This window comes from Myxine glutinosa, chromosome 8 (assembly GCF_964187855.1).
Source record: "Myxine glutinosa chromosome 8, kmMyxGlut1.1, whole genome shotgun sequence".
In the NCBI taxonomy this organism is placed as follows: Eukaryota; Metazoa; Chordata; class Myxini; order Myxiniformes; family Myxinidae; genus Myxine; species Myxine glutinosa.
In genome coordinates this window covers 35296972-35322422 of record NC_136268.1, presented here as the reverse complement: position 1 = coordinate 35322422, position 25451 = coordinate 35296972, and positions in this window count along the sequence as shown.

The window sequence follows — 25451 nt, the reverse complement described above, 5'->3', positions numbered from 1 at the left end:
ACACCCAACAGCCGCTTGGGGCCTGGACGGCGGTTTTGAGCAGGGCCGCAAAGGAACGGCGGCTGCTAAATGCGCCGATCGTGCTGCAGGACCCCCTTGGACCTTCCTCTCCCTCCAGCCATCCACCTCCTGCCTTTCCACCCTTCTTGTGTATGTGAGTTTGTTCTGTGTGTCTTGTCCCTGGGTATTTAATTAAGTCTGTATAAGCTAGTATTTGCACTGTGTCACCTGCGTCTTATGTGTTGTAAATAAACGTGACTGCTTTCTTTTTGCTTGTGTGTATAATAAATCCAATTACTCTTCTGTCCGTCTTCTCGTCTTATTCCTTTTCCTCTTTGCATTTCGTCGTTTTAGTCTTTTCCAGATTGGGCAGCTGCGGTGCGATACGGCCAAAGTTCTGGGTGAATCGGGTGAGTCGGGGAACAACTGTTCGGTCGCGGAGCCTTCACTCGGCAAACAACATCCTAAACCGCGATCAGTAACAATTGGTTGTCAGGAGTTGGGATTCGGACCTGGGACTAAATTTGTTAGGCCCAAATTTTGGAACACCAATTGTGTTATTACGGTAACAATTGGTGTCAGGAAGTGAGATTGGACCCGAAGCGCGCTTAACGCGCTCAAAATTACAAAGTACCGAAATTGCTTTTGTTTTACAAAACCTGAATTTTGAAATCGCGCCATGGCTGGTCAAGGCGACGGGATGCCGGTGGGAGAGATAGACGGGGTAGAATCGATCCAGGACCTCGGGGAAATGTATGTGGATGAAAGAGAGGAGGAGAACATTGGCAATGTGGTTGAGGGGGTATCAGGCGCACAAAATGGCGCTCTCGCGCACGAGGTTTCAGGCGCGCAAAAAGGCGCCTCGCACGAGCGCGCGGTAGCCGAGCCCGCTGTATCAGCGGGCTTTAACATGCAGCCGTTTGACATGCTGCAGTTCATGGCACGGTTTAGCGAATACATGGCAGAGTCGAAGTGCGACAACGAAAAAAGAGCCAGGGAAATGGAGAAAATGTAAAACAGAATGGGGGAGCGACTAGGAAATCAAATCGGGGAATTAGACAAGAAATTTGAGGGGTTAGACAATGGGATAGAAGGGATGAAACATGGGTTAACGGGGGTGGAAAATAGAATGGCTGCCCAGGAGAATCAGATAGAAGGGATGAAACATGGGTTAACGGGGGTGGAAAATAGAATGGCTGCCCAGGAGAATCAGATAGAGGGGATGAAAAATGGGTTAATGGGGCTAGAAAATAGGATGGAAGGCAAATTGCGGGAGATAGGGGAGCAATCCGCCCGAGAAATTAAACAAATGGGAGAGCAGATAGAGGAGGTAAAAATCAGGGTAGAAACCAAATTGGATGCTCAGAGGGATGAATTGGGACAGATGAGGGTGGCATCTACAAAAGAGATGGAGGAGATGAAAGAGGGGATACGACGAGGTGTGAGTGAGGAGGTCTCGGGGCTACGCGAGGAGGTAAAGCGAGGTGAGAAGCGTATGGAGAAAGAGGTGAGAAATAATACGGCTAGGTTACAGGGGGGAATAGAAGATCTGACGGAGGAGGTGGAACAGCTGACAGAGGGACAAACGGAGTTAGTGGAGCAGGTTCAAAGGAACACTGCGGTACTAGGAGGGTTAAAAGCGACACAAAGAGACATCAAGGAAGACTTAATAGCGACACAGAGGCAATGTCAGATGGTACGTGAGGGGCTGACAATGAGGTTGGACGAGGTGACAGAGGTAATGGAGACAAAGGACCGAGAGGTGAGGATGCACATAGAGACGGTCACGGTAGCCTTAGAGGACGAACTTGAGGAGACGCACCGGGAAATAAAAGAGGTGAAGCAAAAATTAGAGGAAGTGGAAGAAGAGGTGAGTGAAATTAAGAAGAGACGGACAGAAACTAAGAGAGAAATACGGGAGGAGGTGATGGAATATGTACAAGGTCGGTGCTCAACTCATGATGTGCTGCTCACTAACCAAATAAAGAGTTTGCAGGTGGCAAAAGAGGTGCGGAGACGAGGTGCCAAGGTGAGTGGCGAAATATTCGGCAATGTATATGATGTGAGGAAAGCTTCAGTCGGCTTGGGGATTGGTTTGGATCCGGGTGTTCGTGAAAGGCCGTTGGTGAAGTGTGCGACAGGTCTGGTGTGCGAAAAAAGAGGTGTGCGAGAATGTCCGACCATGGGGTGTGTGAGGAAAAAGTGCGCGCCGACCAGTGAGTGTGCTGTCGAGAGTGAGTCGGTAGTAGCGCGTGTGCGAGGGAGCACCTGGAAGCGCGGTGTGGGGAGTGTTACGGAGGAAGTAACGAAAAAGTGTGCGCAAGAGGATGCGCGAGAAAGGTGTGTAACGGACAGGTGCATGGGGAAAGCACATGCTGTCAAGAGTAAGGGAGAATGCACACCTGTGGTGAGTGTTACAAAGGATGTAACGGGAGAGGATGCGCGAGAAAGGTGTGTAACGGACAGGTGCATGAGGAAAGAGTGCGCTGTCGAGAGTAAGGGTGAGTGCGTTGTCAAGAGTGGTGGTGAGAGTAGTGAGAGTGGCACGGAGCGTGAGTTAGTTGTGACAGGTGAGCGAGGGTGTACACCTGGCATGGAAGGATGCACACCTGGAATGGTAGAGCGTGTGTGGGAATGCACACTTGAGTTGGTCGTGAGGCACGTGGCTGGGTGTGCGAGTGAGAACACCCCTGTGATTGTCACAGAGGAGGTGACCGAGGAAGGGGCGCGAAGAGGTGTGTTGGTGAGGTGTGCGAGCGACGAATGTGTGCCAAGGTGTTCGGTGGTCAGGTGTGTGACCAAGTCTGGGAGCGGAATGAGTGTACCGAGGTGTGTAAGAGAAGGTACGATGAGGAGCATGGAAACAGCTGGAGGTATGAGCAAGAAAGGGGTAGCGTATGCGTGTAAGCATGCAGGTGAGGCATCGACGGTAACCGGGTTAGCGGTTAGAGCGACTTATAGCCGAGTCGGGCCCTCGGTGCGTGCCGGGCTTCGCGTGCCGCGGGGACCAGCGGGGATCCGAGCCACGGCGGGTTCGAAAGGACCGCCGTACGCGATCCACGCTGGGCCTCGCTTGGAACGGCCGCGTCCATGCTCCACTAGGCGGAGCGGGCAGCTCGATAGGAAGGGTCATCATGGTGACCACTTTTTGTTGAGACGTGCCGGCAGGTCGAGATCGGGACATTGGATGGCTCCACGCCGAGGTGGTGCGTGGGATCTCGGCCCGGGTAAGCCCCCGTCCCTGCCCCGAATGCGGGACGTATCCAGCCGCTGGCACAAAACAACCCGTATTCATTGCTCGGCTGTACGAAGCCGAGCTTTAGAAGGGAATTGGCGCACCGAGAGGCAGTAGTAAGTAGACTGTAATGACGAGGATAGTGTTTTGGCCCCGAAATTAGTAAAACAAAAAATTGATGATTGGCAAAGGATTGGCAGTAATGATTGGCAGATGATGGTAGTGATTGGCAAATTTTTGATTGGCTGAAATTTGGTGTGCCAAATTGATAGTAGGACCTCCCCGATGTGGTGGGATGGCAACTCTGTCATCCCTCACGGGGGGGGGGGGGGGGCAAAGGAGCACTAGCTTATGGGGTTGATGGCAGTGAAAACTAGCCCGGGTGGGTTAGGATATTGTGTGTAGGGCCCTAGAAGATGACATTAGGTGACGTTAAGATTAGTTAGTGACTGATACCTGTAGTGGGGACGCAGGTAGTTTAGTGTGGATGATAATGACGTGGGAGCGCAATAGTTTAAAGGGACGACTGGGAAGCGCAAGTTTCAGAGGGGAGTAGTTAGCTGAGATGATGCCGTGTGTTTGAAGATTGAACAGGTGTGATTGAACAGGTGTGATTGCACAGGTGTGCAGCTGAACAGGTGTGTGGAGCAGTGTATGAGTGAGTGATGGTGATGTGTGTTGTGTTGACCAACTGGTCCAGGAAGAGGAGGAGGGTGCAGGTGGCACCAGGTATGATTGCACAGGTGTGCAACGACAGGTGAATGGAGGACAGGTGTATGGAATAAATGGTATGGAGTATTGGAATGGATGGTCGTGGAGTGAGTATGGTGGAAATTGTGGAGTGGAGTGGATGGTGCGAAGGTGTGAATGGGGGAAGAGTGGACCCCCATCACGGATACCCGGGGCGTGTAGTGTAAGTGTTAGGTAGAGGGTACAGGTAAATTGTGGTTGGATGTTGGCATCTGTGGTGCGGGTGAAAGAATGGTCTTTGGATGGGTGCATTAGTGTTGTGGAAATGGCTGGGCGTGTAGCCTGTTAGTGTGTGTAGTTGGTTTGGGCACTCCACCACTGTGAGGATGTCGGCCAGGTGAGGCCGCAGGTGGGCTCTGGGAGCCGGTAGTAGTTGTTGTGGATGGGGCCCGAGGATCCGGAGGACGGACCCGGGTAGCCCAGTGCCAGAGAGCACCGAGTGGGGTGACAGAGCCAGGAGGGGCTTTCCCCAGTTAGTTAGGTTAGGGTGAGGAGCTAGGTAAGCTCGGGTGGCAACTGCAGTGGTGGAGGTGTGCAGGTGGGTAGACCTGCTGGGAGAGCTACACCTCACAGCCCAGAAATTGTGCAAGGGCACCGGGAGATGAATCGGGGGAGTGAGACCCCAAATTGAGAAGCACCACAGTTTGGTCAATGGGAATTGGTTTTTAGAACCCATAGTGTAAGTTGGCCAATGGATTGGCGGGGAAAGACCCCGGGTAGTGTAAAGTGTGTTAATGTCATTTAGAAAGTAGTTAGGATGAAGTCTCCTCGCACCATCTGCATCCACTCACCTGAGGTGACAGGTACTCCGCACCATGCCATGTTTTGATTATTTTTTACTGTGCAAATGTTTGGATTGTGAGACGCATCATGACGTGGGTGTGACATTGTGCGTAATTCCATCTCTCCCTCCTTATGAGGATTGATGACGAATTGGGTGATGGCAAATTTTGGATAGTGGGGGAGTGAAGACGAATTTGGTATAAGGGAAATGAGGGGAAGACGTGACGGTAGCGACGGATTGGTAATGTGTAGATTTTTGTACATATGGGGTAAGGGCAAGGGTAGTGTAGGTGACAGGGGGGTGACATACGGTAGGGACGAGCTTTCTCATTTCGCTCTCCGTACGCATTTCGCCTTGCATTGCCTTATTGACGTGTACCCTTGTGACCTTACCCCTCGCTCATCTCTTGTCCCCCTTTTGTCCCCCACATGACCTGTGTGCTATGGGGCGCCGAGGGGAGCGTGCGTGAGTCGGCCATTGTGCGCCCGGAACTCTCAGAACCAGCTGTCTGCATCGATGCACCACATTATGGACCACATGTCTGTGGCCAAGCACCACTTATGGACCCCATGGGTTGGGGCATGGCCCCTCTGCTGGAACCGGCCATGAGGGCCCGACATCTTGCTGGCGGACCTTGGCCACAGGGCACCGATGCCCCACAGGTGAACCACACGTAGTCGGCCCTGTGGGCCATAAATAAAATAAATAAAAATGGACACATTGGGTGCAAGTTTTAATACAAATAGGCCGCCAGTAAGCAAAGCAAAGGAATGACAACATCTGGAAGAACAAATAATAATTACCAGCAGAGGGAGCTGAAGAGCAAGAGATCACCTGCAGGGTTAGGGGTTGTTTGGTTATTTTTTTATTGTTGAACATTGATGAACAATGGTGACTGCACCGATTGGTGCTTGGGTGTGTTTTGGTGCGTTTTTGGGTGCTTTCATGGTGCATTGATGCAGAGCAGACTGTCTCTCCCCCCAGAAAGAACAATCACAGGTCCTGGGTTAGTTTTGTAAATAAAAATAGCGTCATTGTAAATAATGCTCCCCACCGTCAGTGTGTAGTTTGAAGACCAATTCCGCAATTCGGTTAACTGTGGGCGTAAGTCTGTTAGGCAGGGTGCAATGGAGCAGCGGGACACATTTATTTATGTTTTAAAACTGTCGCACTCAGGGTCAGGTTAAAAGTAGAGGGAACTACACCTACGTGTCACACTAAATAAAAGTTGTAGGCCCGGGCCGTGCCTAAGAGGAGGAGGGTGCAGTGTTGCGGATATGAGGACTGTATTTTTTTGATTGTGTGCTTTATTATTATTATTATTGTTTATTCTGCGCCCCCTGCCTCCGGAGCTGTGTAAAGGTGAAAGGGCATCCCATAATTAGTCCACAAGCATACACGTCAGCCAATAATAGAATACCCCTGTTCGATAGTTATATCTTATTCTGTGTTTTAGGGTAAGGCTGTGTCTCCCATTAATTGAAGTACTCCATTGCACCAGTGAAAGAGAATAGATCCCCTTTCATTCCCATCCCCAAAATCTCCATTTCCTTTCACATCCCCTTTCGTCATTGCCAAGCCTCGATTGCCAATTACATCCCCTCCAAAACCACCATTGAACATGTGCTCGGGTCGGGGAAGAGGGGCGTGCCCGCCCGTCGTCATCAAGGGCGGAGCCAGAGGGTCGCGTGACCAACCAGGGCCGAGGTGAGCACACCGATGGGCGTGTCCAAAAGGCCGGCGGCTTGATCGCCGGAGGCGTTATAAAGGCGCGCGCGCAAGAAGCAAGGGGGTGGTCGGTGGTGAGGAGTGAGTGGACCAAGAGAGAGAAAGAGTGGTTGGACCAAGAAAGAGAAAGAGTGGTTGGACCAAGAGAGAAAGAGTGGTTGGACAGGGAGACGTGCAAGAGTGTTGTTGAGTTGAGGGTTTGGACCAGACGAGTCAGACGAGTCCTGGCAAAGCAAGCGGCGGCCACGGCAGCAACAACACCCAACAGCCGCTTGGGGCCTGGACGGCGGTTTTGAGCAGGGCCGCGAAGGAACGGCGGCTGCTAAATGCGCCGATCGTGCTGCAGGACCCCCTTGGACCTTCCTCTCCCTCCAGCCATCCACCTCCTGCCTTTCCACCCTTCTTGTGTACGTGAGTTTGTTCTGTGTGTCTTGTCCCTGGGTATTTAATTAAGTCTGTATAAGCTAGTATTTGCACTGTGTCACCTGCGTCTTATGTGTTGTAAATAAACGTGACTGCTTTCTTTTTGCTTGTGTGTATAATAAATCCAATTACTCTTCTGTCCGTCTTCTCGTCTTATTCCTTTTCCTCTTTGCATTTCGTCGTTTTAGTCTTTTCCAGATTGGGCAGCTGCGATGCGATACGGCCAAAGTTCTGGGTGAATCGGGTGAGTCGGGGAACAACTGTTCGGTCGCGGAGCCTTCGCTCGGCAAACAACATCCTAAACCGCGATCAGTAACAATATATTGCTGCCTGATAAACGGGCTTTTCAGAGTACCCGAGTTTGATTCGTGCAATAAAGCAACTCGGACGAATTTCCATCTTTTGTCGCGTCAATCCTTTCGACTCGCGTTGGAGCACAGCTCCTTCATTGGTGACCCACGACATGGACATGGCAGTTGCCCTTAAACTGCCTACCTTCTGGGAGGCTCACACGGTGGTTTGGTTCGCCCAGGCGGACTCCCAGTTTGCCCTGCGAGGCATCACCGCCGACGACACCCGCTTCTACCATGTGGTAGCAGCGCTCGGCTCCCCCACCGCGGCCCACGCCCTAAGCCTCCTCCAGCGCCCGCCAGCAGCTGACAAGTATGGCGTGATGAAGACGCTCCTCCTCGACGCTTTCGCCCTCTCACCGCGGAACGCGCACGACGCCTGCTCGACCTGCCCGAGCTCGGCGACACGCGCCCGTCCGAGCGAATGTACTACATGCTCTCGCTGCTCGGTGAGCACTCTCCGGATTTTCTTTTCCGAGAGCTGTTCCTCCGCCAGCTGCCTAGCCAGGTACGCCTCGCCCTGGCAGGCACGCAGATCGCGGATCCCCTCGCCCTCGCCAGGGAAGCCTACAAGATCTCCTCGGCAGGCCAGCACATCGGGGCGGCTACCTGGACCCCGCCGCCGTCCGAGGCGATGCCCATGGCGCCCGAGCGCCCTGCGCGGTTGGAGGCCGAACGGCCGGTGCAACTGGCGGCCGCCACGCCGCGCCGACAGCTTCCAACATGACGGCCGGGGCCTCCACCTGACCAGGCGTGGTGTTATTACCACGCCAGGTTCGGACGGAAGGCTCGGACGTGCCAACCCCCGTGCACTTTCGGCAAGTCGGGAAACGACTGGGCCGGCGTTCATTACCAGCCATGAGCGCCGGCCACTCAGGGAACTTGCTTTTTATTAAGGACAAAGCGTCCGGGCGGCGTTTCCTTTGTGACACCGGCGCCCAACTGAGCGTCATACCCGCCTCCGAGCAGGACAAGCAGACCGCCGTTTGCGGCCCCTCCTTGGTCGCTGCCAACGGATCGGCCATACGCACCTTCGGCCCGTGCAACGTCACCCTCTGCTTCGGCAGCCAGCGCTTTAATTGGACCTTTGTGACCGCAAGCGTGCCCATGGCTTTGCTGGGCGCCGACTTCCTCTGCGCGCACGGCTGCTGGTCGACGTCAAACGGCGTCGCCTTGTCAACGCCGAGACCTTCAGCTCCCTGGCATGTACGATGAGCAGCCCCGCGCCGACCGAACTAGCATGCGCCCTCCCGGTGGCGAACGAGTTCGCTAGCCTGCTCGCAGAATTCCCGGCCCTCACGTGGCCGACGTTTTCGGCCGTCGCAGCGAGACATGGTATCGAGCACCACATACCAACTACGGGCCCGCTGGTCTATGCCAGAGCCCGCCGCCTCGACCCGGCCAAGCTCGCCGTGGCCAAAGCCGAGTTCGACGCGTTGGAGCGCCTCGGCATCGTGCGGCGCTCCGATAGCGCATGGGCCTCACCATTGCACATCGTGCCGAAGCCGGGGGGCGGATGGTGCCCATGTGGCGACTACCGCCGCCTCAACGACGCTACCACCCCCGACAGGTATCCGATCCCGCACATCCAAGACTTTTCCGCCCGTTTGGCGGGACGGGTCATTTTTTCAAAAATTGACCTGATACGGGGATACCACCAGGTACCTGTCAGGCCGGCCGACGTCCCAAAAACGGCCATCATCACACCGTTCGGCCTGTTCGAATTTTTGAGGATGCCGTTTGGCCTCAAGAACGCGGCCCAGGCGTTCCAACGCTTGATGGACGGCGTGCTGCGCGACCTGCCATTCCTCTTCGTCGACCTGGACGACATCCTCGTCGCCAGCACGTCCCGGGCCGAGCACCTCCTCCACCTCCGAACACTGTTCGGACGCCTCAGCGAGCACGGCTTAATCGTCAACCCGGCCAAATGCCACTTCGGCACGACGGCCGTTGACTTTTTGGGCCACCGCATCACCAAGAACGGGGCCGTGCCACTGCCGACCAAGGTCGAGGCCATCACCAAGTTCCCGCGTCCCCGCTCCATCAAGGCCCTGCAAGAGTTCCTCGGCATGGTGAATTTTTATCACCGTTTCTTGCCCCGCGCTGCTCAGCTCATGCGGCCCCTTTACGAAGCCCTCCGGGGCAAGCCGGCCAAGCATGACATCGTCTGGTCTGCGGCCATGGACGTGGCATTCACGAGCGCGAAGCGGGCCCTCGCCGACGCAACGCTGCTGGCTCACCCGGTGCTCGACGCTCCCATCGCCCTCACTACGGACGCCTCCGACTACGCGGTGGGCGCCGTACATGAACAATGGGTGAATGGGGTTTGGCAGCCACTCGCTTTTTTTAGCCGGCAACTCCGGCCGAACGAGTTAAAATACAGCACGTTTGACCACGAGCTCCTCGGTCTATACCTGGCCATTCGCCATTTCCGGCACCTCCTCGAGGGCCGCCCGTTCACGGCTTTCGTCGACCACAAGCCGTTGGTTTACGCAATGGCCAAAGTCATGGAGCCGTGGTCGGCCCGCCAGCAGTGCCACCTCTCTGCCGTGTCGGAATTTACCACGGACATCCGGCACGTCGCCGGCAAAGACAACGCCGTGGCCGACTGTCTTTCTCGGGCCAGCGCGAACGCAGTCCACCTCGGCGTGGACTTCGCGCTCATGGCGGCCGACCAGACCACCGACACCACGGTGCAAGCCCTCCGGGCGGCGGACACGGGCCTCCGCCTGGCCGACGTCCCCTTCGCGGACACTGTCCTGCTCTGCGACGTCTCCCAAGGCCAGCCTCGCCCCATCGTGCCCGTTACCTGGCAGCGCCGCATTTTCGCCTCCATCCACGGCCTTTCCCACCCGGGCCGGAAGGCTTCCCAGAAGCTGGTGTCGGCGCGTTTCGTCTGACACGGCCTTCGACGGGACGTCCACGATTGGGCCAACGCCTGCACGGCCTGCCAGCGGGCCAAGGTCCACCGCCACACCCAGGCCCCGCTGGCACCTTTCACCATGCCCGAACGGCGTTTCGACAACGTCAACGTGGACCTGGTGGGCCCCCTTCCCCTGTCGCGGGGTTTCACACACCTGCTCACCATGGTGGACAGGACCACTAGGTGGCCGGAGGCCGTTCGCCTCATTTACACCACCACCGCCGACGTGGCATAGGCTTTCATCGCCACCTGGGTCGCCCGTTTCGGCGCACCGGCGAACATCTCTTCGGACCGCGGTCCGCAGTTCACCTCCGAGCTGTGGGGCGCGGTCGCCCGCAACCTGGGAGTCCAGCTCCACCGTACCACGGCCTACCACCCCCAAGCCAATGGGTTGTGAGAGCGTTTTCACCGCTCCATGAAGGCCGTGCTCATGGACGGCCTTCAGGACGACAGGTGGGCCGACCGGCTGCCGTGGGTCCTTTTGGGCCTCCGCACGGCCCCAAAGGAGGACCTCCAGGTGTCCACCGCCGAGCTCGTCTACGGCCAGCCACTCCGCGTCCCGGGTGAGTTCGTGCCCAACGCTACCAGTCCCTGGTCCACAGCTCGCCAGCGCTCGGACCTCCAGGAGGCCGCCCGACGGTTTGACCCCGTGCCAACGTCCCGCCACGGTGGCCCCCAGTCCTACGTCCCCCCAGCGCTTCGCACAGCGGAGTACGTTTTTGTGCGTCATGACGCACACCGGGGGCCACTCCGGCCGCCGTACGACGGGCCCTTCCGGGTCCTGCGACGGGACGACAAGTCGTTCGTCATCGACATCGGCGGCAGGTCGGACCGGATTTCGGTGGACCGCCTCAAGCCGGCGCACGTGGACATCGACCAACCACCACGGTTGGCCCTTCCTCCACGGCGAGGCCGCCCCCCGTCCACAGTTCCCCCCGCTCGACCACCCGCCACCACACCGGACCCCCCTGCCCCCTGCCCCCCACGACCCTCCCGGGGTCGCTTCGGCCGGGTCATCAGGACCCCCCTTAAATTGACCCTGCCGGTGCAAGTCGATTCTGGAGGGGCATGTGTAGTGGTTACCACTGGGTATACACAATCGCCTTGCACCTACCGAGGACGCGGCCAGGGAGCGATCACCATGCCGGGCTCGTCCAGGCCGCCCGGACATGCCCAGACGCGCCTCTCCCGGGCATGCCCGGACTCGCCGTTCCCGGGCTCGCCCGAGCCGCCCGGGCACGCCCGGTCTCATCTTTCCCGGGCATGTCCAGACTCGCCTTTCCAGGGCTCGCCCAGGACGCCCGGGCATGCCCACTCTCGCCTTTCCAGGGCTCGCCCAGGACGCCCGGACATGCCCAGACGCGCCTCTCCCGGGCATGCCCGGACTCGCCGTTCCCGGGCTCGCCCGAGCCGCCCGGGCACGCGCGGTCTCATCTTTCCCGGGCATGCCCAGACTCGCCTTTCCAGGGCTCGCCCAGGACGCCCGGGCATGCCCACTCTCGCCTTTCCAGGGCTCGCCCAGGACGCCCGGGCATGTCCAGACTCGCCTTTCCAGGACTCGCCCGGGCACGCCCAGCCTCACCTTTCCAGGGCTCGCCTAGGACGCCCGGGCATGCCCGCTCTCGCCTTTCCAGGGCTCGCCCAGGACGCCCGGGCATGTCCAGACTCGCCTTTCCAAGGCTCGCCCAGGACGCCCGGGCACGCCCGGTCTCGCCTTTCCCGGGCAAACGCTCCGGCATGATGTGTATATATATTGCTGCCCGATAAACGGGCTTTTCAGAGTACCCGAGTTTGATTCGTGCAATAAAGCAACTCGGGCGAATTTCTGTCTTTTGTCGCGTCAATCCTTTCGACTCGCGTTGGAGCACAGCTCCTTCATTACCTCCTATAGATCTGTTTATGTGTGTTACCTCCTTTAGATCTGTTTATATGTGTTACCTCCTTTAGATCTGTCTATATGTGTTACCTCCTTTAGATCTGTTTATATGTGTTACCTCCTTTAGATCTGTCTATATGTGTTCCCTCCTTTATATCTGTTTATATGTGTTACCTCCTTTATATCTGTTTCTGTGTTACCTCCTTTAGATCTGTTTCTGTGTTATCTCCTTTAGATCTGTTTCTGTGTTATCTCCTTTATATCTGTTTCTGTGTTACCTACTTTAGATCTGTTTCTGTATTATCTCCTTTAGATCTGTTTCTGTGTTACCTCCTTTAGATCTGTTTCTGTGTTACCTCCTTTAGATCTGTTTATATGTGTTACTGTGGTGCTGTGCATACACGACTCGATTGCCCGAGAGGTAGGCCACAACGCGTTTGTACAAACAAAGAGTCTTTATTCAGAGCTCGCACTTCAGCACTGGGCAGGCTCGAGCTTAGAGCCCGCATATATGTCCCGATGCCACGCCTTGTCCCCGGGCGTGGCCGATCGGTCGAAAAGCGGAGCATGCGCTTTCGTTCCCTGCCTGGACGCTCGCACCACCCACTGGTGCGCGGAATTATTGTCCCTTGTGCCCGCCACACACGCCGCCCCAGAATTCCAGCGCACCTGAAGGGTGAGTTTGCGGGGAAGCCGGATGACCCAGCCGAAACGCCCCCTGGCGAAGGGTGCAGGGCTGGGGGGTAGCGGGGCAGGGGGGTGCCGGGGTCCGACCCCCGGGGGGCAGCCTCGACGCGGAGGCAGAGCTGCTGGCGGGGGGTGGTCCAGATCGAGGTGGGCCGGCTTGAGGCGGTCCACGGAGATGCGATCCGGGGCACCACCGATGTCGATGGTGAAATATTTGTCCCCGGTCACTAGCACGTGGAAGGGCCCGTCGTACGGGGGCCGTAGCGGTGCCCGGTGGGCGTCGTGCCGGATGAAAACGTACTCCACCGTGCGAAGCTCCGGGGCGACGTGGGGAGACGGGCAACCGTGGTGCGCCGTCGGCACCGGGGCGAACCTCCGGGCGGTCTCCTGAAGGGTGGAGCGCTGTTGCGCCGCGGACCAAGGAGCCGTGGAGTCGGGATAAATTCGCCCGGTACCCGCAGTGGTTGCCCGAAGACCAGCTCCGCCGAGGACGTGCGCAGGTCGTCCTTGGGCGCCATCCTGAAGCCCAGCAGGACCCAGGGGAGCCTGTCGGCCCAGCTGCCATCGCGGAGGCTGGCCCGGAGCGCGGCCTTCATCGAGCGATGAAAGCGCTCGCACAGGCCGTTTGCCTGGGGGTGGTAGGCCGTGGTGCGGTGTAGTCTCACGCTGAGCCCTTGCGCCACCGTGGCCCAGAGCTCCGAGGTGAACTGGGGGCCGCGGTCAGACGAGATGTCCGAGGGGGCACCGAACCGGGCAACCCAAGTGGCGATGAAGGCTTGCGCCACATCAGCCGCAGACGTCGCCACCAATGGGACCGCCTCAGGCCACCGTGTGGTGCGGTCCACCATGGTGAGGAGGTGGGTGAACCCCCGCGAGGGGGGCAGAGGTCCCACCAAGTCGACGTGCACGTGGTCGAACCGACGCTCGGGCACCGCAAACGGGGCCAACGGGGCCTGGGTTTGGCGGTGGACCTTTGCGCGCTGGCACGCGAGGCACATTCTGGCCCAGTCGCGGACGTCCTTCCTGAGGCCATGCCAGATGAACTTCGCCACGACGAGCTTCTGGGAGGCCTTCGTGCCCTGGTGGGACAGGCCGTGGATGGCGTCGAACACTGGGTGCTGCCAGCCACCGGGCACGATGGGGCGAGGCCGGGCGAGGGAGATGTGGCCCATGGTGTCGAATGGCACCTCGGTGACGCGGAGGCCCGTGACGGCGGTCCGCAAGGCCTGGATCCCGGGGTCGGCGGTCTGGTCCTCCGCCATCCGGGCATAGTCGATCCCGAGGTGGACCGCGTGCGCGACGGACCGGGAAAGGCAATCCGCCACCGGGTTGTCTTTACCCGCGACGTGACGGATGTCCGTCGTATACTCGGACACGGCAGAGAGGTGACGCTGCTGCCGTGCCGACCATGGCTCGGCGACCTTGGCCATCGCGAACACAAGGGGCTTGTGGTCGACGAAAGCCGTGAACGGGCCGCCCTCCAGCAGATGGCGGAAGTGTCGGACCGCCAGGTGGAGCCCGAGCAGCTCTCGGTCGGAGGTGCTGTAGCGACGTTTGTGCAGGCGAAGCTGCCGGCTAAAAAACGCCAGCGGTTGCCAAGCACCACGCACCCACTGCTCGTGCACCGCGCCCACCGCATAGTCCGACGCGTCGGTGGTGAGGGCGATCGGCGCATCGGGCGCCGGGTGCGCCAGCATGGTGGCGTTGGCCAGGGCCAGCTTTGCGCCTGCAAACGCCGTGGCCATCGGCTCCGACCAGGCGATGTCACCTTTGCCCGGCTTGCCCCGGAGGGCCTCATGCAGGGGGCGGAGGAGCTGGGCGACGTGGGGCACGAAGCGGTGGTAAAAATTTACCATGCCCAGGATCTCCTGGAACCCCTTGATCGTGCGGGGTTGCGGTAAATCCCTGACCGCCTCCACCTTGGCCGGTAAAGGGACGGCCCCGTGCCTGGTGATGCGGTGCCCCAAGAAGTCGATGGTGGCGATGCCGAAACGGCACTTGGCGGGGTTGATGATTAGGCCATGCTGGCCCAGGCGTTAGAAAAGCGTCCGGAGGTGGAGCAGGTGCTCCTCCCGGGACGCGCTCACGACTAGGATGTCGTCCAGGTAGACAAAGAGGAAAGGTAAGTCGTGCAAGACGCTGTCCATAAGCCGTTGGAACGCCTGGGCCGCATTCTTCAACCCAAAAGGCATTCGCAAGAACTTGAAGAGGCCGAAAGGGGTGATGACGGCCGTATTCGGGACATCGCCCGGTTGTACGGGGACCTGGTGGTAGCCCCGGATGAGGTCCACCTTGGAAAACACGGTCGTGTTTGCCAACCGGGCGGAAAAGTCCTGGATATGCGGGACCGGGTAGCGGTCGGGGGTGGTGACATCATTGAGCCGGCGGTAGTCCCCGCGCGGCCGCCATCCCCCACCGGGCTTCAGCACAATGTGCAGAGGAGAAGCCCGAGTGCTGTTGGGGCGCCGTACGATCCCCAGCCGCTCCAGCGTGGCGAACTCCGCTTTCGCCACGGCGAGCTTCGTGGGTTTGAGCCGGCGTGCCTGGGTGTAGACCGGCGGCCCGACGGTGGGTATATGGTGCTCCACCCCGTGTTTAACGGCCACCGCTGAGAAGGTGGGCCGCGTGAGGGCCGGGAAACTGGCTAGGAGGCGGGTAAAGTCGTCCGCTGCCGGAAGTGTGCAAACTATACTCGCCGGGACAGAACCTTCCAGTGAGCTGCTCAACGAGCCGCTCAGCGAACAAGCGAGCGAGCTGAAGGTTTCGGCCTGGACAAGACGTCTGCGCTTCACGTCGACCAACAGCCCATGCGCACATAGGAAGTCCGCGCCCAGCAGGGCCATTGGCATGCTGGCGGTCACGAACGACCATTGAAAGCGCTGCCCTCCGAACCGCAGTGAGAGGCAACGCTTCCCGGATGTGCGGATGGGTGTACCGTTGGCGGCAAGCAAAGCGGGGCCCCGGCCCGCGACTTGCTTGTCGGACGTGGAGGCGGGGAGGACGCTTACCTGCGCTCCTGTGTCGCAAAGAAAACGGCGCCCGGACAAGGTGTCCGTGATGAACAGGAGGCTGCCGGAATGGCCGACGCTCATGGCCACAAGTGAGCGCCGGTCGTTTCCCGACCTGTCAAAAGAACATGGCGGGCGGCACGTTTTAGCCTTGCAGCCGAACCTGGCATGGTAGTAGCACCAGGTTTGCGGCGGTGGCCCCGCGGCGGCCGTGTCGGCGGCGGTGGTGGTGGTGGCGGCGGCGGTAGTGGGCGGGGCATAGCAGCGGCCACGAGGGAAGCAGGGGGCATTGGAGCCTCCGCACCGGGAGCCACTACGGCAGCACCGTACACCGACCGCGTGTCGCAGGCCGCGAAATACTTGTCGGCCTCTCCAGCCAGGGCGCGGGGTTTCGTTAGTTTGGAACTGGCCAGCACGAGGCGCACCTGTGCAGTTAGCTGGCGGAGGAAAAGTGCGCTGAACAAGAAATCCGGGCACTGGTCTCCAAGCAGCGACAGCATGAAATCCATCCAGACGGATGGTCGTGTGTCGCCGAGGGCGGCAAGGTCCAGGAGGCGGTCGGCCCGTTCGATCTCCGTGAGCCCGAACATGGTGAGGAGGAGACGTTTGAGCACCTCGTACTTGTTGTCGCCCGGCGGGCGCCGAAGGTAAGTCGTCGAAGACAACTTTCGGACATCTTCCTAGTTATTCTTAGTCTATGTCAGTTAAGGCCTCGTCTCCATTAATTATGACTCTTCGTTGCACCAGAATGTGATTATATGGCACCAGTAGTGAGTTTAGGACCTTTCCCATACCTCCTCCCATCTTCTTCCCCGTCTACAACAACAGAGGGGCACGGCGCTGCGCGGGGGGGGAGTGTGCGTCCTCCCACCGGCTCGGTTCGCCGCCATCGACAATGCGCTCCAGACGATGCGCTCCAGACCATGCGCTCCACGGGGTTACCACGAAGGGGCTCCTTGTCAGCTCCTCGTCAAGGGCGGAGCCTGGTAAACCCCCCGCACGCACCCAATGAGAAGCAACGTGCCGATTCCACGAGGCGGAGCTAACGAGCCGAGGGCGTGTCACTCCCCGCCGGATATACGCGGCCACGCGCCGGATGTGATGTGAGATGCGCCCCGAGCTGGAGAAAGAAGGACCTGCGAGCGCTGAGAGAGAAAGGCCCGCCTGTGAAAGAACGTCCCCTCCGAGCGCTGTGAAACCTCCCGCATCTCTGGACCGGACCGGGTCGATTCTAACCTTTGAGCACAGGTGCACCTGGAGCCATCGACAACCGCTTTCCTGCCATCAACCCCCGTGTGAGTCGGCCGTTGTACCGTTTGTCTGTCGTCTGTCCGGGGTTAATATAAGAGTGTGTCTAAGTGCCTGTCTTTCTGTGATATCCCTCTAGCCCCTGTAATCTAACCTTTCCGTAACGAATATAATCTCCTCCGGAGGTCTTGAGAACCGTATCCCTGGTGTCTGTCATTATAATTCAGCCGTGTGTCTTCTTTTTCCTTATTGAGCCAGCGTGGCGCGGCTTCGTCAACGTTCGAGTACAATCGGGTAATTTGTGCGGACACGACGGCCATTCCGCTCGGCCCACCTTAACATCAAAGTCGTGTCTGTAACAATATATATATATATATATAGATATATATGTCTGATATATATATAATATATATATATATATATATATATTATACACATACATATATAAAAATATAAATTACAAGCAGTTGGGACTAACCTTAATTTTGGGATAAAGGCATACAATAAAATAAATGCGTCATTGTATACTTATGTGGTACTTATAATAATTATATTCAAGCGTCATTTTCACCGGTATTAACTATACACGAGTGACGTGAGTATTAAGCAAATCATAGTACAATGTGTCCTCTATTACGGATGTCTCTGTAATTACAAATGTGTGTAATTAATTAATTTGTGAAGTGTACTCTCTCCTCCATTTCATTAATACAAGTCAGAATTTTCGAGATGAGGGCATCTATCCAAATCTGAATTATTTAACAGACTTGAGACAGAATATAGTTCGTAATGAATAAATGTATAAATAATCTTTCGGTTGCCATAGTGAGACATATCGCTATGACGTAAAAAATATATAAGTGGTGTTACGTATTCTGCTTGTCTTCTTCGATTTTGTAAACACCCCAATTTAGTGTGTTATATAGAATACCAACAGGAGTACCCGGCGTTATCCGGTGATGTTCTATAACCCGGTTGGTATTTAAAAAAAAAAAAATCTATTTTTTGTAGGTGCCGAAAACACTGCCCGACCTGTCTGCACCCAATAAGGAAAATGTATATTTAAAAGTTTGTTAAAGTTGTGCATTTTCATGTTTCATTGAGCACCTTCACATGTACTTTTTACTGGGCCAGTGTGTTCTTGTCCAGGCTCTATTATCTAATATGACTCCTTTAGATCTGTCTATATGTGTTACCTCCTTTAGATCTGTTTATATGTATTACCTCCTTTACATCTGTCTATATGTGTTACCTCCTTTAGATCTGTTTATATGTGTTACCTCCTTTAGATCTGTCTATATGTGTTACCTCCTTTAGATCTGTCTATATGTGTTACCTCCTTTAGATCTGTCTATATGTGTTACCTCCTTTAGATCTGTCTATATGTGTAACCTCCTTTAGATCTGTCTATATGTGTTACCTCCTTTAGATCTGTCTATATGTGTTACCTCCTTTAGATCTGTCTATATGTGTTACCTCCTTTAGATCTGTCTATATGTGTTACTGTAGGAGCCGTGCTCCAACGTAAATCGGAAGAATGGACGCGACAAAAAGCTGGAATTCGTCCGAGTTTCTTTATTGTGTCAAATCAACTCGGGTACTCTGAAAAGCCCGTTTATCGGGCAGCAATATATATACACATTATCCCGGAGCGTTTGCCCGGGAAAAACGAGACCGGGCGTGCCCGGGCGTCCTGGGCGAACCCTGGAAAAGCGAGTCTGGACATGCCCGGGCGTCCTGGACGAGGCCTGGCAAGTCGAGAGCGGGCATGCCCGGGCGTCCTGGACGAGCACTGGAAAGGCGAGGCTGGGCGTGCCCGGGCGTCCTGGGCGAGCCCGGCATGGTGATCGCTCCGCGTCCTCGGTAGGTGCAAGGCGATTGTGTATACCCAGCGGTAGCCGCTACACACGTCCCCCCAGAATCGACTTGCACCGGCAGGGTCAATTTAAGGGGGGTCCTGATGACCCGGCCGAAGCGACCCCTGGCGGGTCGTGGGGGGGGGGGGGTCCGGTGTGGTGGTGGGCGATCGAGTGGGGGGCACCGTGGACGGGGGGCGGCCTCGCCGCGGTGGAAGGGCCAACCGTGGCGGTTGGTCGATGTCCACGTGTGCCGGCTTGAGGCGGTCCACCACAATCCGGTCCGACCTGCCGCCGATGTCGATGACGAACGACTTGTCGTCCCGTCGCAGGACCCGGAAGGGCCCGTCGTACGGCGGCCGGAGTGGCCCCCGATGTGCGTCATGACGCACAAAAACGTACTCCGCTGTGCGAAGCGCTGGGGGGACGTAGGACTGGGGGTCACCGTGGTGGGACGTTGGCACGGGGGCAAACCGTCGGGCGGTCTCCTGGAGGTCCGAGCGTTGGTGAGCTGCGGACCAGGGACTGGTAGTGTCGGGCACGAATTCGCCCGGGACGCGTAGCGCCTGGCCATAGACAAGCTCGATGGAGGACGCCCGGAGGTCCTACTTGGGGGCCGTGCGGAGGCCCAAAAGGACCCACGGCAGCCGGTCAGCCCAACCGCCGTCCTGAAGGCCGGCCATGAGCACGGCCTTCATGGAGCGGTGGAACCACTCGCACAACCCGTTGGCTTGTGGGTGGTAGGCCGTAGTACGGTGGAGCTTGACCCCCAGGTTGCGGGCGACCGTGCCCCACAGCTCGGAGGTGAACTGCGGTCCACGGTCCGACGAGATGTCCGCCGGTGCGCCGAAGCGGGCGACCCAGGTGGCGATGAAAGCCTGCGCCACGTCGGCGGTGGTGGTGGAGGCGAGGGGAACGGCCTCCGGCCACCTGGTGGTCCTGTCCACCATGGTGAGCAGGTGTGTGAAACCCCGTGATGGGGGAAGGGGGCCCACCAGGTCCACGTTGACGTGGTCGAAACATCGTTCGGGCACGGTGAAAGGTGCCAGCGGGGCCTGGGTGTGTCGGTGGACCTTGGCCTGTTGGCAGACTGTGCAGGTGCTGGCCCAATCGCGGACGTCCCGTCGAAGGCCGTGCCAGACGAATCGCGCTGACACCAGCTTCTGGGAAGCTTTCCGGCCCGGGTGGGAAAGGCCGTGGAGGGAGGCGAAGATGCAGCGTTGCCAGGTAACGGGCATGATGGGGCGAGGCTGGCCTTGGGAGACGTCGCAGAGCAGGACAGTGTCCGCGAAGGGGATGTCGGCCAGGCGGAGGCCCGTGTCCGCCGCCCGGAGGGCTTGCACCGTGGTGTCGGTGGTTTGGTCCGCCGCCATAAGCACGAAGTCCACGCCGAGGTGGACCGCATTCACGCTGGCCTGAGAAAGACAGTCGGCCACGGCGTTGTCTTTGCCGGCGACGTGCCGGATGTCCATGGTAAACTCCGACACTGCGGAGATGTGGCGCTGTTGGCGGGCCGACCATGGCTCCATGACCTTGGCCATTGCGTAAACCAACGGCTTGTGGTCGACGAACGCCGTGAAGGGTCAGCCCTCCAGGAGGTGGCGGAAATGGCGAACGGCCAGGTGTAGACCGAGGAGCTCACGGTCAAACGTGCAATATTTGAGCTCGTTCGGCCGGAGTTGCCGGCTGAAAAAAGCGAGTGGCTGCCAAACCCCGTTCACCCATTGCTCATGTACGGCGCCCACCGCGTAGTCGGAGGCATCCGTGGTGAGGGCGATGGGAGCGTTGAGCACCGGGTGAGCGAGCAGTGTTGCGTCGGCGAGGGCCCGCTTTGAGTTTTTAAAGGCCGCGTCCATTGCTGCGGACCAGACGACGTTGTGCTTGGCCGGCTTGCCCCGGAGGGCTTCGTAGAGGGGCCGCATGAGTTGAGCAGCGCGGGGCACGAAGCGGTGATAGAAATTCACCATTCCCAGGAATTCCTGCAGGGCCTCTATGGAGCGGGGACGCGGAAACGTGGTGATGGCCTCAACCTTGTTTGGCAGCGGCACGGCCCCGTTCTTGGTGATGTGGTGGCCCAAATAATCAACGGCCGTCGTGCCGAAGTGGCATTTGGCCGGGTTGACGATGAGGCTGTGCTCGCTGAGGCGCCCGAACAGTGTTCGGAGGTGGAGGAGGTGCTCGGCCCGGGACGTGCTGGCGACGAGGATGTCGTCCAGGTAAACGAAGAGGAACGGCAGGTCGTGCAGCACGCCGTCCATCAAGCGCTGGAACGCCTGAGCCGCGTTCTTGAGGCCAAATGGCATTCGCAGGAATTCGAATAAGCCGAACGGCGTGATGACGGCCGTTTTTGGGACGTCGGCCGCCCTGACAGGTACCTGGTGGTATCCCCGTATTAAATCGATCTTCGAAAAAATGACCCGTCCTGCCAAACGGGCGGAGAAGTCTTGGATGTGCGGGATCGGATACCTGTTGGGGGTGGTAGCGTCGTTAAGGCGGCGGTAGTCGCCACATGGGCGCCAGCCGCCCCCTGGTTTTGGGACGATGTGTAGTGGTGAAGCCCACGCGCTATCGGAGCGCCGCACGATGCCGAGGTGTTCCAAAGCATCGAACTCGGCTTTGGCCACGGCGAGCTTGGCTGGGTCGAGGCGGCGGGCTCTGGCGTAGACCGGCGGGCCCGTGGTTGGTATGTGGTGCTCGATCCCATGTCGTACTGCGACGGCCGAAAGCTTCGGCCGCGTGAGGGCCGGGAACTCCGTGAGCAGGCGAGCAAACTCGTTCGCCACCGGGAGGGCGCATGCCAGCTCGGTCGGAGCGGAGCTGCTCAATGTGCATGCCAGGGAGCTGAAGGTTTCGGCGTTGATGAGGCGACGCCATTGGACGTCAACCAGCAGTCCGTTTGCGCAGAGGAAGTCGGCGCCTAGCAGGGCCATGGGCACGCTTGCGGTTACAAAAGTCCAATTAAAGCGTTGGCCACCGAAGCAGAGGGTGACATTGCGCGGGCCGAAGGTGCGGATGGCCGAACCGTTGGCCGCAACCAAGGAGGGGCCGCAAACCGCGGACTGCCTGTCCTGATCGGAGGCGGGTATGACACTCAGTTGGGTGCCAGTGTCACACAGGAAGCGCCGTCCGGACGCTTTGTACGTGATGAAAAGTAAGTTGCCCGTGTGGCCGGCGCTCATGGCTGGTAATGAACGCCGGCCCGGCCGTTTCCCGGCTTGCCGAAGGTGCACGGGGGTTGGCATGTCCGGGCCTTCTGTCCGAACCTGGCATGATAATAACACCACGCCTGGTCAGGTGGAGGCCCCAGTCGTCATGCTGGAGGTGGTCGGCGCGGCGTAGCGGCCGCCAATTGCGTCGTCAGTTCGGTCGTCGACCGTGCCGGGTGCTCGGGCGCCATGGGCATTGCTTCAGACGGCGGTGGGCTCCAGGTCGCTGCTCCAATGCGTTGGCCTGCCGCGGAGATCTTGTCCGCTTCCCTGGCGAGGGCGCGGGGATCCGTGATCGTCGTGCTTGCCAGGGCGAGGCGTACCTGGCTAGGCAGCTGACGGAGGAACATCTCCCGGAACAGGAATGCCGGAGAGTGCTCACCGAGCAGCGAAAGCATGTAGTCCATTCGCTCGGATGGGCGCGTGTCGCTGAGCTCGGGCAGGTCGAGCAGGCGCCGTGCGCGTTCCGCCGATGAGAGGGCGAAAGCGTCGAGGAGGAGCTTTTTAATCGCGTCGTATTTGTCAGCGGCTGGCGGGCGCTCGAGGAGGCTCAGGGCGCGGGCCGCGGTGGCTGAGCCGAGTGCTGCTACCACATGGTGGAGGCGGGTGTCGTCGGCCGTGATGCCTCGCAGGGCGAACAGGGAGTCCGCCTGGGCGAACCAAACCGCCGCGTGAGCCTCCCAGAAGGTAGGCAGTTTGAGGGCCACTGCCGTGTCCATGTCGGGTCACCAATGTAGGAGCTGTGCTCCAACGTAAATCGGAAGAATGGACGCGACAAAAAGCTGGAATTCGTCCGAGTTTCTTTATTGTGACAAATCAACTCGGGTACTCTGAAAAGCCCATTTATCGGGCAGCAATATACATACACATTATCCCGGAGCATTTGCCAGGGAAAAACGAGACCGGGCGTGCCCGGGCGTCCTGGGCGAACCCTGGAAAGGCGAGTCTGGACATGCCCGGGCGTCCTGGACGAGGCCTGGCAAGTCGAGAGCGGGCATGCCCGGGCGTCCTGGATGAGCCCTGGAAAGGCGAGGCTGGGCGTGCCCGGGCGTTCTGGGTGAACCCTGGAAAGGCGAGGCTGGGCATGCCCGGCCGTCCTGGATGAGCCCTGGAAAGGCAAGGCTGGGCGTGCCCGGGCGTCCTGGGCGAGTCCGGCATGGTGATCGCTCCGCGTCCTCGGTAGGTGCAAGGCGATTGTGTATACCCAGTGGTAGTCGCTACATTACCTCCTATAGATCTGTTTATATGTGTTACCTCCTTTAGATCTGTTTTTATGTGTTACCTCCTTTAGATCTGTTTATATGTGTTACCACCTTAGGTCTGTTACCTCCTTTAGATCTGTTTATATGTGTAACCTCCTTTAGATCTGTTTCTGTGTTACCTCCGTTCGATCTGTTTGTATGTGTTACCTCCTATAGATCTGTTTATATGTGTTACCTCCTATAGATCTGTTTATATGTGTTATCTCCTTTAGATCTGTTTATATGTGTTACCACCTTTAGATCTGTTTATATGTGTTACCTCCTATAGATCTGTATGTATGTGTTACTGTAGCGGTTACCGCTGGGTATACACAATCGCCTTGCACCTACCGAGGACGCGGCCAGGGAGCGATCACCATGCCGGGCTCGTCCAGGCCGCCCGGACAGGCCCAGACGCGCCTCTCCCGGGCATGCCCGGACTCGCCGTTCCCGGGCTCGCCCGGGCACGCCCGGTCTCGTCTTTCCCGGGCATGCCCAGACTCGCCTTTCCAGGGCTCGCCCAGGACGCCCGGGCATGCCTGCTCTCGCCTTTCCAGGGCTCGCCCAGGACGCCCGGGCATGTCCAGACTCGCCTTTCCAGGACTCGCCCAGGACGCACGGGCACGCCCAGCCTTGCCTTTCCAGGGCTCGCCTAGGACGCCCGGGCACGCCCGGTCTCGCCTTTCCCGGGAAAACGCTCCGGCATGATGTGTATATATTGTTGCGGATATGAGGACTGTATTTTTTTGATTGTGTGCTTTATTATTATTATTATTGTTTATTCTGCGCCCCCTGCCTCCGGAGCTGTGTAAAGGTGAAAGGGCATCCCATAATTAGTCCACAAGCATACACGTCAGCCAATAATAGAATACCCCTGTTCGATAGTTATATCTTATTCTGTGTTTTAGGGTAAGGCTGTGTCTCCCATTAATTGAAGTACTCCATTGCACCAGTGAAACAGAATAGATCCCCTTTCATTCCCATCCCCAAAATCTCCATTTCCTTTCACATCCCCTTTCGTCATTGCCAAACCTCGATTGCCAATTACATCCCCTCCAAAACCACCATTGAACATGTGCTCGGGTCAGGGAAGAGGGGCGTGCCCGCCCGTCGTCATCAAGGGCGGAGCCAGAGGATCGCGTGACCAACCAGGGCCGAGGTGAGCACACCGATGGGCGTGTCCAAAAGGCCGGCGGCTTGATCGCCGGAGGCGTTATAAAGGCGTGCGCGCAAAAAGCAAGGGGGTGGTCGGTGGTGAGGAGTGAGTGGACCAAGAGAGAGAAAGAGTGGTTGGACCAAGAAAGAGAAAGAGTGGTTGGACCAAGAGAGAAAGAGTGGTTGGACAGGGAGACGTGCAAGAGTGTTGTTGAGTTGAGGGTTTGGACCAGACGAGTCAGACGAGTCCTGGCAAAGCAAGCGGCGGCCACAGCAGCAAAAACACCCAACAGCCGCTTGGGGCCTGGACGGCGGTTTTGAGCAGGGCCGCGAAGGAACGGCGGCTGCTAAATGCGCCGATCGTGCTGCAGGACCCCCTTGGACCTTCCTCTCCCTCCAGCCATCCACCTCCTGCCTTTCCACCCTTCTTGTGTATGTGAGTTTGTTCTGTGTGTCTTGTCCCTGGGTATTTAATTAAGTCTGTATAAGCTAGTATTTGCACTGTGTCACCTGCGTCTTATGTGTTGTAAATAAACGTGACTGCTTTCTTTTTGCTTGTGTGTATAATAAATCCAATTACTCTTCTGTCCGTCTTCTCGTCTTATTCCTTTTCCTCTTTGCATTTCGTCGTTTTAGTCTTTTCCAGATTGGGCAGCTGCGGTGCGATACGGCCAAAGTTCTGGGTGAATCGGGTGAGTCGGGGAACAACTGTTCGGTCGCGGAGCCTTCACTCGGCAAACAACATCCTAAACCGCGATCAGTAACAATTGGTTGTCAGGAGTTGGGATTCGGACCTGGGACTAAATTTGTTAGGCCCAAATTTTGGAACACCAATTGTGTTATTACGGTAACAATTGGTGTCAGGAAGTGAGATTGGACCCGAAGCGCGCTTAACGCGCTCAAAATTACAAAGTACCGAAATTGCTTTTGTTTTACAAAACCTGAATTTTGAAATCGCGCCATGGCTGGTCAAGGCGACGG